The sequence below is a fragment of the Liolophura sinensis genome, chromosome 1, assembly GCF_032854445.1.
Source record: "Liolophura sinensis isolate JHLJ2023 chromosome 1, CUHK_Ljap_v2, whole genome shotgun sequence".
Lineage (NCBI taxonomy): Eukaryota > Metazoa > Mollusca > Polyplacophora > Chitonida > Chitonidae > Liolophura > Liolophura sinensis.
In genome coordinates this window covers 13,947,375-13,962,853 of record NC_088295.1, presented here as the reverse complement: position 1 = coordinate 13,962,853, position 15,479 = coordinate 13,947,375, and the positions used below count along the sequence as shown (strand labels likewise).

The window sequence follows — 15,479 nt, the reverse complement described above, 5'->3', positions numbered from 1 at the left end:
TCTCTCACCACACGTGGGTCGACAATGTCCAGGTACACATACGGCGTTGGCGTGGTCACTTGTAAATCTTCGGCACCGAGGTGTATCAGATCCGCCGGCCCCATTATCCAGCAAATTCAATAGCTACTGAAGACGCGGGCTGAAACCGAGACCCAGCTGTTTAAGAAAGCGTATGGTGTATTTCTGCTGAACATCATCAAAACTGAACGTTAAATCACCGGCGTGGGACTTCGGCAAGGCGATGTTCATGTCGGTCAACCATCCTGTCAGAGCCATGGCGAGCGCGTTGGGGAGGGGCAATATCCTTTCGGCAAGGTTAACTTATGCTTAGCGCGGCGCGAGTGGTCTTTGGAGCCTGTAACATACCACATTTCGTCTTTTCAAACGTTGTACCAAGTGCGGGGTACTGTATTTCTACCAACTCGCATTCCCAGTCGCCACTCAAATGCATGGGCTGTGGGAGTTGCGTGGTGAAATGCGCCAAGGTATTGTTGGGGAAGTAGCGGAGCGAGCTGTTACTGGGCAGTGTCACATAAAACACGTCCTGGTCACCGCTGTTGTCGCCCCGTGGGTCGGCATAGTGTGGTGGAGGCGGTGGTAGTAGTGGTGGTGGTGGTAGGTAGCCGAGACCGGGCGGGCAGAGACCGTGGCGTGGACGTTTTTTTCAGCCGAGGTGGTGTGTCCATCTTTCCCCGCACCCACTCACGTCAGGGATTGCTCGATCGCTCGGTGTCGCCCCACCATGTTCGGTTGCGTACCCAGTCTCGCAGGATGTTTATCGCTCTCAGCCCGCGGGCGAAGTCCTCGCGACCCGTGGGTCGGAAGTGTTGACTTTCACGCAAGGCGTCGTTGACCAATTTGTTCATTCGTTGGGCTGACTGGGATGGTCTTTCCATGAACGCTAAGTTCTCCGTGTTCCGTTCTCCCCATAGACGGACTTTTGACGCGTTGACGCGTTGGAGAAGCAGGGCAGCCATCTGTTTGGTAATCGTGGTAATCTGAGGCGCACCGCGTGGGTTTTCCAAGTATTGCGCATTCAGGCTGATGGTGGCATGATCTTTGTTTTGCTGAACAAATTCTGCACAATGTACACGACGCTGATATTGTGGTGGTGGCTAACGACCACTCCCCCGGGTCAAGTGCTGACGGCTTCTTCAGTCAGTAGAGTGGCGCACAACGGCTGCCACTTCCCGTAGCACATGCCGACGCGTTGCGGGGGTGGGTGGATGAGGGTTTCAGCGTGCTCCATCAAGCCATCTCACAAAGACGGACTTTCCACACCCCGTCGGCCCGCTGACGATACAAGTAAACGGGTGCCCTCAAGCGCGTATCGGTTTCCACCCACCATAATGCTGGCCGCCGTCGTATAAGTGAAATATTCTTGAGTACGGCGTAAAACTCCAATCAAATAAATAAATAAATAAATCAATCGCGTATCCATCGTCCGAGAATCTGGGTGAGATCGTGTCGCACAGGTGAGGGTAAGGTACAGTGTGTGATGCCACTGTGCCTGGCGAGGTAGGCGGGATGCTCCCCGCCGTGTTGGGCTGGAAAGGGGCGGATTTGGAATCGGTGATCGGTGCCGAGGTCATGAACTGGGAGGTCCCGTCAAATTCGACCGGTGAGTCATGGGTTCGCTCGTTGCCGTGTTGCCCTCGCCGGTAAACTCTGTGGGTAGCGGTGTGGAAGTCAGTAGCGTTTGAATTTACTATAGAAAAGAATAGCAGAGTATGGTATAGTAGAGTAGAGTATAGTATAGAAAAGTAGAGTATAATCGGTTATGGTAGAGTAGAGTAGAGTATAGTAGAGTGGAGTATGGTAGAGTAGTGCATGATGGAGGATGGAACAGTAGAGCCTAGTATGGTAGAGTAGAGTTTAATATCATATATTGCCTTCCCCCATCTACCAACCCATGTAGTGTTCACCCCGCGCCGGCCTGTGCTTAGAGGGCGGGCTCAACATCATGGTTCCTCCCCAATCCGGCACCATTTCGACTGTAGACGGTAACCGCCTCGGCGCCAGAATATCCGGCCTTTCAGTTTTAGTGACTAGTATTAGTTTTGGAAACCGGAATAAATATGTAAAAAGTGTCAGTGGGGATCTGAAAGGTTTCATCATAATTTTCATTTTATATTGAAGATTCAAATCTTTCAAATCTTATAGTACTTTTACTTCACGGATTTATGACTGCAAAAAGACAGCAGAGCGAGACGTGTGTGAAGTTGACTCGCAGTTCACAGTCAACAGCTCACAATCTAAAGGGACCATTAATTATTTTCAATTATAAATTAATTATTTCTATTTTTAAAAATTACATATGTACATCGTAAACATTTGGCACACAAACATTAATTGGCACACCCTACGAAACGACAATAAAAGTTTTGACGTCAGACATCAGGTGACGTCACACTGAATTGTTAACTGAACAGTTAACTGGTGTTTACGCCTTAACCAAAACACGTAGAGATTTCATACTTGGTACACAAACACTACATGGCACAGCGTACAAAATTGCCCTAAAGGTTTTGGGCTGTGACGTCAGGTTACGCCATACCAAATTGTTAACCGAAATGTTGACTGAACTGTTAACTGGTGTTTACGCCTAAACAAAAACAAATAAGGTAATTAATTTTTCATACTTCATGTTTTGTACACAAAGACTACTTGGCAAGCCTTACAAAACGGAGCTAAAAAGTTTTGGCGTCACGCGTCAGTTGACGTCACACTGAACTGTTACCCGAATTGTTAACTGAACAGCTAACTGGTGCTTACGCCTTAACCAAAAATACGTACACAAACATTTCTGGTCAAGTTTTACAAAACGGCGCTAAACGTTTTGTTGTTGCACTGATTCGATAACCGAACTATTAAGTATCGTTTACACCTTAACCAAAACACACGGAGATTTCATACTTGGTGCACAAACACTACTTGCCACAGCCTACAAAATGGCGCTAAAAGTTTTTGCGTCTGACATCAGGTGACGTAATACTGAACTGTTACCTGAACTGTTAACTATCGTTTACACCTTCTAAAACACACGGAGATTTCATACTTTGTAGAAAACCACTATTTCGCGCAGCGTACAAAACGGCGCCGATCTGTTGACCGAACTGTTAACTGAAAAGTTAACTAGCGATTAAGCCTTAACCAAAACAACTGTAAGCCTGAACAAGGTGCACACAAACTCGGAAACAGTGAACTCCAGTCCAACCGTCAACGACAGCAAAATGCCTCGGTATCAGATTTTCACGAAATTAAAAACTTAACACTTTACTTATTACTTTGTAGAGTGCCAAAGTGTTGTCTGTTGTGTATGCAACAGATGTACAACAAGATTATTCTTAGATCTAGTCCATTCTATTTGCCACATCGAACATGATAATTGGTCTCACTTTGACCATTTGATTCAACATCACGTCTTCCATCACACGGGGAGTTCAAAAACAGAACCCAAATCAAGCTCTTTAAAACACTGTAGACACTGTCTTGTTGCATTCTCCAAGTTCCGTGATATTACAGCAGCAAATAAGTTTTGAGATGAATTGTTCGCGGTAAAAGCTTAAATTTCAATATTTCGTTCAGTATGATTTTAGAAAAGCTCGCACCCTGCCTAAAAAAATAAAATAAAATAAAACCCAAAACAATAGAAAGGGTTTGGTTATTGTGCAGTACAATTCAGGATTATAAGGTATCAGTTGCCCGAATGTGCACAGGTCAGTTGATGTAATGATGCACCAAACAGTACTGAACCACAGTGACAAGTGGTATCAAACGGTATAGGTCCAGCGGATAGGAAATCGTACATTTAGGGTATGTTAACATAATAACGTTAACGAGGAATTTGCCTCCATAACTGGCTGAGTTTCTGTTAATTAAGTCTTCTACAAAATTTGATGTGTACACATGCAAAAGAAATCCGTAACGTCCAAGAAGCGGAATATTGTAAATTCATCAAATTTGATGCATAGAAATTATTTATTTATTTATTTATTTATTTGATTGGTGTTTCACGCCGCACTCTAGAATATTTCACTTATACGACAGCGGCCAGCATTATGGTGGGAGGAAACCGGGTAAGGCCCGAGGGAAAACCCACGACCATCCGCAGGTTGCTGAGACCTTCCCACTTCCCATTTAAAACTTCAGCACTTTATACTGTTTAAAGCATATTAATAACCTTAACTATTGCGTTGTTGACACCAGTTTTGGACCTCAGTCATTGTTAGAAAGGCCTTTATCGGACATGGCGTGAATCGGTGTATGGTTTGCCATTGATTGCCCCTGTGGCTACGATAATCAACCAGCCCAGAATAAAGAGAGGAGTCGAAGTATCCACCTGGGGTTATTTTCACTAATATACATCGACGATCAGTTTTATTTGTGATGAATTAAACCGAATTGTGGTGCACAGACTTGCACGCCATGTATTGATTGGTATAGCTTCATTAAACGTACGATTGCGCAAATCGTCCCACAAACGACGCCGATCATGGATCGATTTCTAAAACCGACCTGATTTTCACTGTTTACAGACACTCCGCATCGTAATGCACTAAATTGTTGCAGTTTTCACGGCCAGTGAAGGTGTATAGGCATCACGGTAATAGGGAAACTTATTTTATCTCGAACATTTTCAAAGAACTAGATTTCTACAATGCACAGTGAATAAAAAGGAAGGCAAAAGTATATTGAAGCATAAAGTATAACGGTTACGGTAACGATTTTAACTTCAATTGTCACATATTGCACAATGTCCTACCATCGACTTACTGGATTTCTTTTTCCGAGCTTGGGCTGCACAAAACTCCTGGGTCTGAGTGTAGTCGTATCTTAGTTGTTACTCACGGCCGTCTGCATATGTTGTGTGGTTGAAGCCACACCCAGTGTCACGTATACAATCAATTAAACATCACTGAATGCAGTTTTCTGTATATAAAACTGCATTATAACTTTGCACAGTTTCAAGGCAGAAAAGCAGCTGCAATACTGCATTTGAATGGTGTTAATACCATATTCAAGAGATTTTTACTTGTATGTATGACTTATGGAGCTTTATGGGTTGCGGAAATCAGAGTACCCATGCATAGAAACCACCATATAAACCATGATTGTTGGTTATGGTTGGAGGAAAGCGGAGTGCCCATGCACATAAACCACCATATAACCATGATTGTTGGTTATGGTTGGAGGAAAACGGAGTGCCCATGCACATAAACCACCATATTAAACCATGATTGTTGGTTATGGGTTGGAGGAAAAGCGGAGTGCCCATGCGCATAAACCACCATATAAACCATGATTGTTGGTTATGGTTGGAGCAAGCTAATGATGACTATCCCACATGTTATGTACAGATATATGCTCGCCATATCGTCGGAGGACAAATGCATGATCTGCAACGAACATTACAGTCTGCGCTGTTACAACACGTTTGTAATAAGATCTCATTATGTAATACCTGGGATTAAAATAACAGAATTTATTAGTGCCAGGTGATACTAATTTTCAAAACATGGCCACTCTTCGAAGGGTAATAATAATTACTAATTGCGTTGTAAAACTGAGTAAACAACCACGTGAGCGTTATTAACCAATTGAAAGACTCATGCCAGCGGTGAAACCGGGAGTTCCATGTCTGTGACCGGCTTGAACCCGAACCTCGTGAAAGACAAGCTTCTCAACAACTAGGCCACGATCCAATGTTACTTCCTAGTGTCCAGTAAGTAGGAGTAATCATATTCCTTACAGCACATGTGCCGAATAGGGATCATATATAGGGATGGGAGCGTTAAGATACTTTCACTTCAGCTAAAGATTCCTCGTCTGTCATTGCTCTGGGAGCCATGGTGACAATAGGGTAAGGGAGTTAAGAACACATCCCCCCCCCCTCCAAATTGGCAAACACTTCCGACTGCCCATTATAGGCTAAATTCTGTGTGTCACGTGTGGGAAAGTTCGTCAGTTATTTGTTGGTCGGCGGTTTACTCTGGTAATATATGAGAATATTGTATCATAAGTACCACAACACCAATTCAAATAAATAAATGTAATTTATCCACCACATTAGATGGAGTTAACTGTCGCTTGTAATCAAACTTAGATTGGATATACTGTGTAGGAATCTTTTTTATCCGACAACTTGAATGAATGAATGAACGATTATGGCTTAATGCCACATCGGCAATTTTGCAGCCATATCGCGGCGAAACCCGGACATTTTGTGAGTCATACACAAGAAAGTAATAATGGAAGGCCAGGCCATGCGTATTTGTACAGCTGACGTGTAGAAATTAAGACTTTATTTAATAGAATAAAGAATGAGAAAAATCCATGACAAAACTCTCGTATGCGCTGCTTTAGGGAAGGATATTGTGGACAGGTAATTTGCTGGTACACATCTTATTATATTTTAACATTTTTTCCATTTTATAATTTATAATAAAGTAAATCTATATTTCATGTAGAACTGTATCCTGTATACTTCATTCTGTTAAAATGGGTATTGTACAATAGTGCCGAGAAAGCAAAGTCTCCAGAGGTATGTTCCAGCTCAAAGACAATGCAGAAATTCTGAAATGTCACATAGATTGTGATATGAGAAAAATGTTCTAGTAGCCATTTTCCCTATGCAAAATTGTACTACATAGCATCTGCAGTACCAGGCAGTGGGCTTCCACCCTCATTTCTTGCCCTTGTACTCGGGATTGTTGGGGTTCAGCTGGTCAGGCGTGGTTGTCCAGGTCGGCCTTGGTACCGGTACCAGTGTAACCAGATTCATGTCCTTTATACTCAGGGTTGTTGGGGTTGCACTGGTTGGCACGGTTGTCATTCCCCGCCTGATCGGGACAGCATCCTCCTTTCTTGTCAGACATTTCTTAAATCACAACATATCGGAATTAAATCCCATGTTTCATACATAGTGTGCAGCTTTACGGAGGCTTAATTAAGTATGGACAGTTATGATATCTCGTATACAATAGCAGACTTATTGCTTATTTTTTAGCATACTGAAACCTGGTCATATTTTAACACGGAAGGACTTCACCGACATATATTTTGAACCCCTTTCTGTTCGAGCCTGAGTTGTGTTATTTAGGAACTTAAATTATACATGAAGAGACGTTATGATTCGTATAAGACATTCAGGTTAAAAGCTCCTTAAAGAACTTGGAGATGAATGGCCTATGTATACTTACACTGCTTAAAAGTAAAACAACTACAGGCATGGCATCGACAAACAAATATATGTATATAATTACAAGCTCATGAAAGCATCAGCAATAAACACCATAATTTCTGGGGTATCTGTCTTATTATAAGGACATTTTTAGATGTATATATCTTCGAATCGAGTCTTTATTAACGGGACAGTCTCTGTTACAAATGCATTTTGCGCAAAGCAGAATAGAAAGGTACATGGCATGTAAGGCGTACAGGTGTTGGCCTGTAGCTGAAGGAGATCTGTTTTCTTTTTGGCCTTTGCGTCCGGTTAAACTTTTTCTCAATGTACAATATTTCTCTCAATATACTTCCCCGGTCATTGTAAAACTATTTTTATCCCATAATTTGGCCGTGTCAGTGATATAACAACAGTGATGTAAATTTTCAATATTCCACGCATAAATAAACCGAACTTTTGATTGGTCACCTGAACTTTCATTGACAAACTGATCCAATGAAAAAGCACCACTGCATACCGGACTGCTTCTATTGTTTGTTGCCGTTTGGGGAAAAAGACAGGCTAGCGATCACTTGCTACACTGGGACAGCGGTTTCTTGGTACCAAACGATTAAGTTTTTTGAACATTCTGGATAGGCATGAAATTTATCTTCTTCAAATGTGAAGCATAGCAGGGTGTGTGAAAGGAATGAATGAATGATTATGGCTTAACGCCACATTGGCAATTTTGCAGCCATAAGGTAGCGAGGTGGTGAAAGGAAATGAAGCGCTTGACGGTGGAAGCCTGAACAAGGTGCACACAAAAACTGAAAAAGTGAAGTCAAGTTCAAGCCTGAACGACAGCAGAATGCCTCGATATCAGATAATCAGAATTGACACATATTAAGTATATGAACTAACAGTTAAAGTAAAACTATGTATACGGTATTGAAAACGTAGAACCGCAAAAAAGTATTTCTATTTTTGATTGTTGTTCATCGCCTAACGCCATTTCAGTCTGTGGAGAAAGGGAGATGCATAACTTGAGTATTTTTTACTGCATAATGTATACTGATTAACTATTGCGCTTTAAGTAAAACTATCCATATTAAGAACAGCCACAAGCAAATTGTTTATTTATTTGACTCCTAATATATTAACATATTAATGACTGAATCATAAAACTGATTTAAAGGTGACGTATCGAGAGATTGATTGATCACTTCCCTCACATTACATTGCTGTTTCCTGTATTGTGTATAAGATATCCCGCGCAACACAAAAGCACCTCGTTTAGTGGCAAACAGGAGACAAAGGGAGTTGCCGATGAATTGTTTATTTATTTAACGCAATCCTGGAGACGTTTTACTTAGTCCCAGGTGGCTACTTTACAACTCCTCTCTTTACACTGGACTGGCGAAATATCGTAACCACAGGGGCAGCCAATGGCAAACCCCACACCGATTCACCGCATGTCCGATAAGACTGCGATCCAAAACTGGCGTCAGCTTTGGCTCTAACCTCTCAGCTCTCCCGCACACGCAACATCTCACGTATCTTCCACTTGTTAGAGACACACGAGACCCAAATTCACCTCACAGTCATCGCTAAAGCATTCACCACAGTTATGAGTCTTGAAAAAGGTACCTATTCTAGACGGGGCATGCGTGTTAAAGCTGAAATGACTAGCCTAATGGCCACTAGTTTAGAAATAGTTTGCCGTGTTGTGAATACCGGACTGATGTACCTTTACCCGAATGGAGTATAGCTGGGATTTCCTGTGTGCGGGCAATCTGAGAGGTAAGAGCCAAAGTTGACACCAGTATTGGACCGCAGTCTTTGTTAGAAAGGCCTTTATCGGACATGGCGGGAATCGGTGTATGGTTTGCCATTGGTTGCCCCTGTGGCTACGATAATCAACCAGTCCAGTATAAAGAGAGGAGTCGAAGTATCCACCTGGGGTTATTTTTACTAATATACATCGAGAATCAGTTTTATTTCTGACGAATTAAACCGAATCGTGGTGCATAGACTTGCACGCCATGTATTGATTGGTATAGCTTCATTAAACGTAATTGAGTACGACGTTAAACCCCAAGCACTCACTCACTCATTAAACGTACGATTGCGCAAATCGTCCCACAAACGACGCCGATCATGGATCGATTTCTTATACCGACCTAATTTTCACTGCTTACAGACACTCCGCATCGTAATGCACTAAATTGTTGCAGTTTTCACGGCCAATGAAGGCTGTATAGGCATCACGGTAATAGGGAAACTTATTTTATCTCGAACATTTTCAAAGAACTAGATTTCTACAATGCACAGTGAATAAAAAGGAAGGCAAAAGTATATAGAGGCTAAAGTATAACGGTTACGGTAACGATTTTAACTTCAATTGTCACATATTGCACAATGTCCTATCATCGACTTACTGGATTTCTTTTTCCGAGCTTGGGCTGCACAAAACTCTGGGTCTGAGTGTAGTCGTCTCTTTGTGGTTACTCACGGCCGTCTGCACGCGTTGTGTGATTGAAGCCACACCTAATGTCACGTATATATCGTACCAACACTACCATATCTGGAAATCAGAAATGACGCCATCCAATAGGACAACATATCGATAACTCATCTGTGCCTCCGTGGTTGTCTACCAGAAACCCCTATTAAACCTAGTTAACCTATATAATTACAATGTACATTCGGGGCAAGTCTGTTTATATTTCTCAGAAATAACTCTGGATGTAAGCAGGTATTATTATCGAGAATGTTTGAATGAGTTGTATAGATATATCGATTGACTGCTCTTTTTCTTTCGTTTTCATGAGGTATTTCCGATAAGCTGAAACCAGGCAGCGATGTGGGTCAACACAAGCTGTACAAAGCAACGATTTATTCAAAAATTGTAACAGATATAGTCGTCTTTTTTTCAACACGGTATCTTTGTTGACACAAACAAGCCAGACAAATTTTAAATGCAGGTAATTGTTCAAATGGATTTACTGTATTGGTACAAGATGCAATAGTATATACACGTCTGTATATCGGGCTGGTGCTTGGTCACACTCTTTTCACCTGCATGCACGTGCACTTTTAAGCATATATAACATCTACCTGCCTGGAGACAGAAAATTCCACATTATACACGCAGGTGTATCCTTAGATGTTATTAACTATAAGGTGTTGAGACATAGCGACGGCCGCACTAAATCATCAAATCAGTCAGATCTACTTGGTTGTGGTTGTACGGTGTGAAAGGAAAAAATTTTAATATGAAGACTTAATGATAAGTAGGTGGGTAATAAAACTGCATTATAACTTTGCACAGTTTCAAGGCAGAAAAGCAGCTGCAATACTCATTTGAATGGTGTTAATACCATATTCAAGAGATTTTTACCTGTATGTATGACTTATGGAGCTTTATGGGTTGCGGAAATCAGAGTGCCCATGCACATAAACCACCATATAAACCATGATTGTTGGTTATGGTTGGAGGAAAGCGGAGTGCCCATGCGCATAAACCACCATATAAACCATGATTGTTGGTTATGGTTGGCGGAAAACGGAGTGCCCATGCACATAAACAACCATATAAACCACCATATAAACCATGATTGTTGGTTATGGTTGGAGCAAGCTAATGATGACTATCCCACATGTTATGTACAGATATATGCTCGCCATATCGGCGGAGGACAAATGCATGATCTGCAACGAACATTACAGTCTGCGCTGTTACAACACGTTTGTAACACAATCTCATTATGTAATACCTGGTATTAATATAACAGATTGTATTTGTGTCAGGTGACACAAATTACTAAACATGCCACTCTTCGAAGAGTATAATTATTACTAATTGCGTTATTATACTTGTTGCGTTGTAAACTTGTTTGTTGTTACCTAGGCCTCGTGCCAGCGGGGAATCCGGGAATTGGCTGACTGTGACCGGGCTTGAACCCGAACCTCCTGAAAGGCAAACTTCTCATCAACTGGACAGGGTCCAGAAATCATGCTCCTTACAGCAATTGTGCCGTTCTCTACTCTTGATGTACATCACTGCCACCACTATCGAGGAGCTTGATCTTTGGAACCTGTGGCCTCACCAGTGGTCTCATTCCGCGGATCTATATATAACCAGCATTCATGAATGAAATTGTGTAGAATTATGTTGAACTTACTTAAAATAAAGAGAATCCATGTGCATCAAGTATTAATGCGAACAAAAGTTGAGACAGTGATTTCTGACATCATTTCTTGCCTCATCGCCGTGACCCCAGTGACATTTGCGTTTTCCAAAATATCTGTACAAAATTTGCCAGTGGTGGCAGTGATGTAAAGCTGACGCAGGGAGCGATGCATGCGCGGTACGGCGTATGAATGAAAATACAAATATGTTTTAGTCGAATGAGCAAATGAGGGTCCCAAGTTATAATTTTATTTCAAACTGGAGGATTTCCTCCTAATTTATGAAATACCTGACATGTATACTGTAGTTGCCTTGTCGTCATTTCACTTACAATGAAGAGAAATGCCATGCACCGATAATAGTTTGAGCCCCACCATGGTTAAACATGTACCAACGGGCTATAAGCATTAATTTTAATATCCATTGGTTTAAATATAAGCATTGAGGCATATCACGATCGTGTGTTGCTTTTTAAACTATGTTATGAATTTGTTATTATTTATTGCAAAGGGACTGTCATAATATGTGGACACAAACATTATTTCCCACATCAAATACACAATTAGAAAGTCCACCATTTCGCCTCTATAAATTCTTAACACGTGCTTAAGTAACAATGGCTTCGTTATTTTGGGACGCTATATACATGTATGTAGGTCTCCATGTCACACTGGCAAGCCTGAAATTAGGTTGCCTGCATACTGTTGGCCATCTTGTTTCGTTTTTGAAGTTTGAAACATGTCGAGAACCGGTCACCGCCTTATAGTTTTCAATTTGATCTCTCCACGATGTGGCTGAAACACTACCGATGTGGCATTAAGCCATAATCATTCATTCATTCATTTTAAAATGACCACCATATGCATACGTCATGCTGATCCCAGAGTTTGTTCACACAGGTCTCTCTGAAAACGACTGAGTAACAAAGGTGATGACTTTGATATTGGGAGTTGCATATGATTACACCATTTCCAATATCTGGATACTTCTCAGAAATATAACTTTTCTCAGCCCTCGTGTACATTTGGCACATGAATACTGCAGCTTTATGTTCACCCTGGATTATCAGTCAGTTCTGAAGAACACAGGCCAGTACCATGCATAAGGTGTATTTTTATCCGAATATGAAAACGTAAACATAGCTATGCCACTGTTGGGTAGAAAATATACACCGTTTCTTGACCTCGAACGCTTAAAAAGTTAATCTTTGTAAAAAGGCTTTTACCGCAGCCTATTGTAACCTAATAATTGATTACTTCCTGTTAGTCTAACGCAATAGCGAATTGGTCCCTGGGTGAGCTATTGATAAATAATAGATTTCGGACATAGTTATTTTCAATTTCGCGAGGTAGGTTATTTCTCAGAAGCTTAATCTTACGCGTGATACATCTGCCGCATACGGGACAAACTATTATCTTTATGTATAAACATCCTGCAGCTCAAATTTCAGTTCTTGGTAAATTGTAGCAGCACGCTCGCTTAATCGCCCGAGCGGACCAGCCTTTAATAATTGAATGGCCATGCCCACGGCATTACGCTATCGTCGTGGTCACACGTGTGTTTTGTGGACTTTGTGGTTCAGCATAGTGTGTACTGGGAGGAGCGGGAGGACGGAATGAAATTTTGTACAAAATGCGTAAATAACAGGGGCCACTTACTGGAAATGACTTCGGAGTGTTATATTGTCTTTCGTATACATGTCTTCTACATGCAGGGCAGCTGTGAATGATACTTTTTATATGACTATATATGCACTGTGGAAGGATACAAATGAAATGTGTTGGATTTACAAAAAAAAACTTACTTTACCTTCAGCTTTTTTTCTTTGCTTAAGTATGTGTATATATAAAGTCATCAAAGTGTTATAGTCTGGCTTGAGGAAGTCACGTAGGTCTGACAGATTGTCGTAAAGAAGTCACCTGATTTAGATTAGTTTCTTAATTTACATAGGCGATAATACACCAGCATACATAATACTGGGTGATTTTTGTTATCAGTTGTTGTCTTTTATCACATTATTATTCGATAAAGACGTTTTTACGTACATGGTATGGTGCTTGGTCTGACGGAACCTCGTATTGTATGAACCCATAGTAACAAAACTCAAAATAGAACCCTCACAGTGCTCCTGTCAGAGTAGTCACTTAATTTACTTGATAACTTTTGGTTTAGGTTTTCACACCTAAAGTTGATAATTACAGATCCTTCATTACAGATTAAGTCGCTGAAAGTGAACAAGAAACCAGTCTAGGCATGCACCTGATATCCTTTTCATTATTGTCTTTATTAGGAACTTCAACATACCTTCAGTATACTTTTCCTCATTCATGATCAAGGTAGTTTGGTAAATGCAAATTCTATTTTCTCATCTTTACTTCTGTCACATTTTCGTGAAAGTTCTGTTGTTGAATTTGAAACAAGAAATGAATGTCTCTGAGTGAGCAGAAGTGTGTACGGCAACCGTTCAAGTCATATCGACAAAGAGGGCTTCTGTCACAAAGAGGCAATACCTAAACATTACCAAGCTACGACTGAAAGCATCAGGAAGCATAATGCCCATTTTTTCGTCCGTTTCAGGGTCAAAATACAGGCAGACTGAAGACAATTGTTGTTTTAACGTTACATTTACATATGCATCACTGCGAAACCCAAACAGTGTGTAGCGGTAAATGTACGTCACCGTTCACGATAAATTAATATGTGACAATAAAGACAGAAAACTAACGCAGAATATAAACTCTACATGTTTTATTTTGTAAGAAAATATATTTGTTACAAAGAAATAATTATCAGGAGATTTTTATAAGGAAATATGCACAACTTATTATAAAAACATGCACGGTAACAGAATGGAGAATATAGCGAGTTAGTAAAAAGCTGGAAACAAATGGACTCATTCCCAGTTAGTCACAAAACATCTCTCTCTTACATATGTAAGGGTGTATCAACCGTACATATATAATATGACACATTTTGCGAAAAAATAGAAAGTGCTTGTCGATTCTGACACGATTAAACACAACAACACCCTTTTTAAAAACATATGATAAACACCTGATGCGGGTCACAGATTCGAGCCAAGATTTCTTCATATTTCCAGATCACATTCCCCCTCAAAAATATTTTACCTCACAGAGAGAGAGGAAGCTTAAAAGCCAGCATCATGATAGAAGGAAACCGGGTAGAGACCGACGGAAACACACGACCGTCCACAAGTGCTGACTATACACGCTTGACCTGTATGGATACTGGTTAGATGTTTCTATTTCATATCGGCGGACTTCAAAATGTCTTCATCTTTTCTTGAGTGCACATACTTGTGCGATGCGAAGTTAACGGCTACACATGAGTGCAGGATACATTTGAATTTGAAATCTTAAAAACAGTTGGTTTGTGACATGTATATATAGGAAGATGATTTAACTGGTCCCTAAAATATATTCTACCTTAATTAGCGGAAACTTATGAAGGGCCAAATTAACATTTTTATCGATATCACTAATTCATTTATTGATATTGATATCGACAAAAATATTTATCGATATCAATAAGTATTAATCGATATCAATAAATATTTATCGATATGGATAATGAATTATCCATATCGATAAATGAATCATCGATAACGATTATTCATTTATCGATATCGATAAATAAATTAACTATATCAATAATTCATTTATCGATATCGCTAATTCATTTATTGATATCGATAAATATGACTATTTATCGATATCAATAATTCTCGATTAAATGTTAATTTGGCCCCTGATAGAAACTTAGTGGAAGGGTCGGACGAGGGGATAACTATGTTCGTCTTGCAATATCACAAAACTATTCTGGTCAGACAAATGTTCCAACCGCTTGAAACGTAGTTTAATTGTTAAAGGGAGACTAGAGGAAATTCAAGTCTGCTATGCAGTAATCAAATGTGGAAGGAATGACAATCTTCATGTACCGGTAGATTTACCTATATATAATAACAGCGTACTGTTTTTTTTCTTTTGTTTTATTTATTTTTTTTTTTTTGGTTTTTTTTTTATCCCGTTGAAGTGTTTTTGGTAACGGTAATAATGAATTAAAGAAGTATGCTACAGGCATCTACTTTTACACATGGGTATT

At 40.4% G+C, this 15,479-nt stretch overlaps 1 long non-coding RNA gene across 1 annotated transcript; it reads right to left on the bottom strand.

The window, feature by feature from the left end:
* Nucleotides 1-6,271: 6,271 nt before the first annotated feature.
* On the bottom strand, nucleotides 6,272-11,086 carry LOC135482215 (uncharacterized). The gene is made up of 3 exons (XR_010446210.1): nucleotides 11,072-11,086; nucleotides 9,604-9,749; nucleotides 6,272-6,880 (listed from the first exon to the last, which is right to left on the bottom strand). It is a non-coding gene; the product is annotated as an uncharacterized LOC135482215 (long non-coding RNA).
* Nucleotides 11,087-15,479: the final 4,393 nt, after the last annotated feature.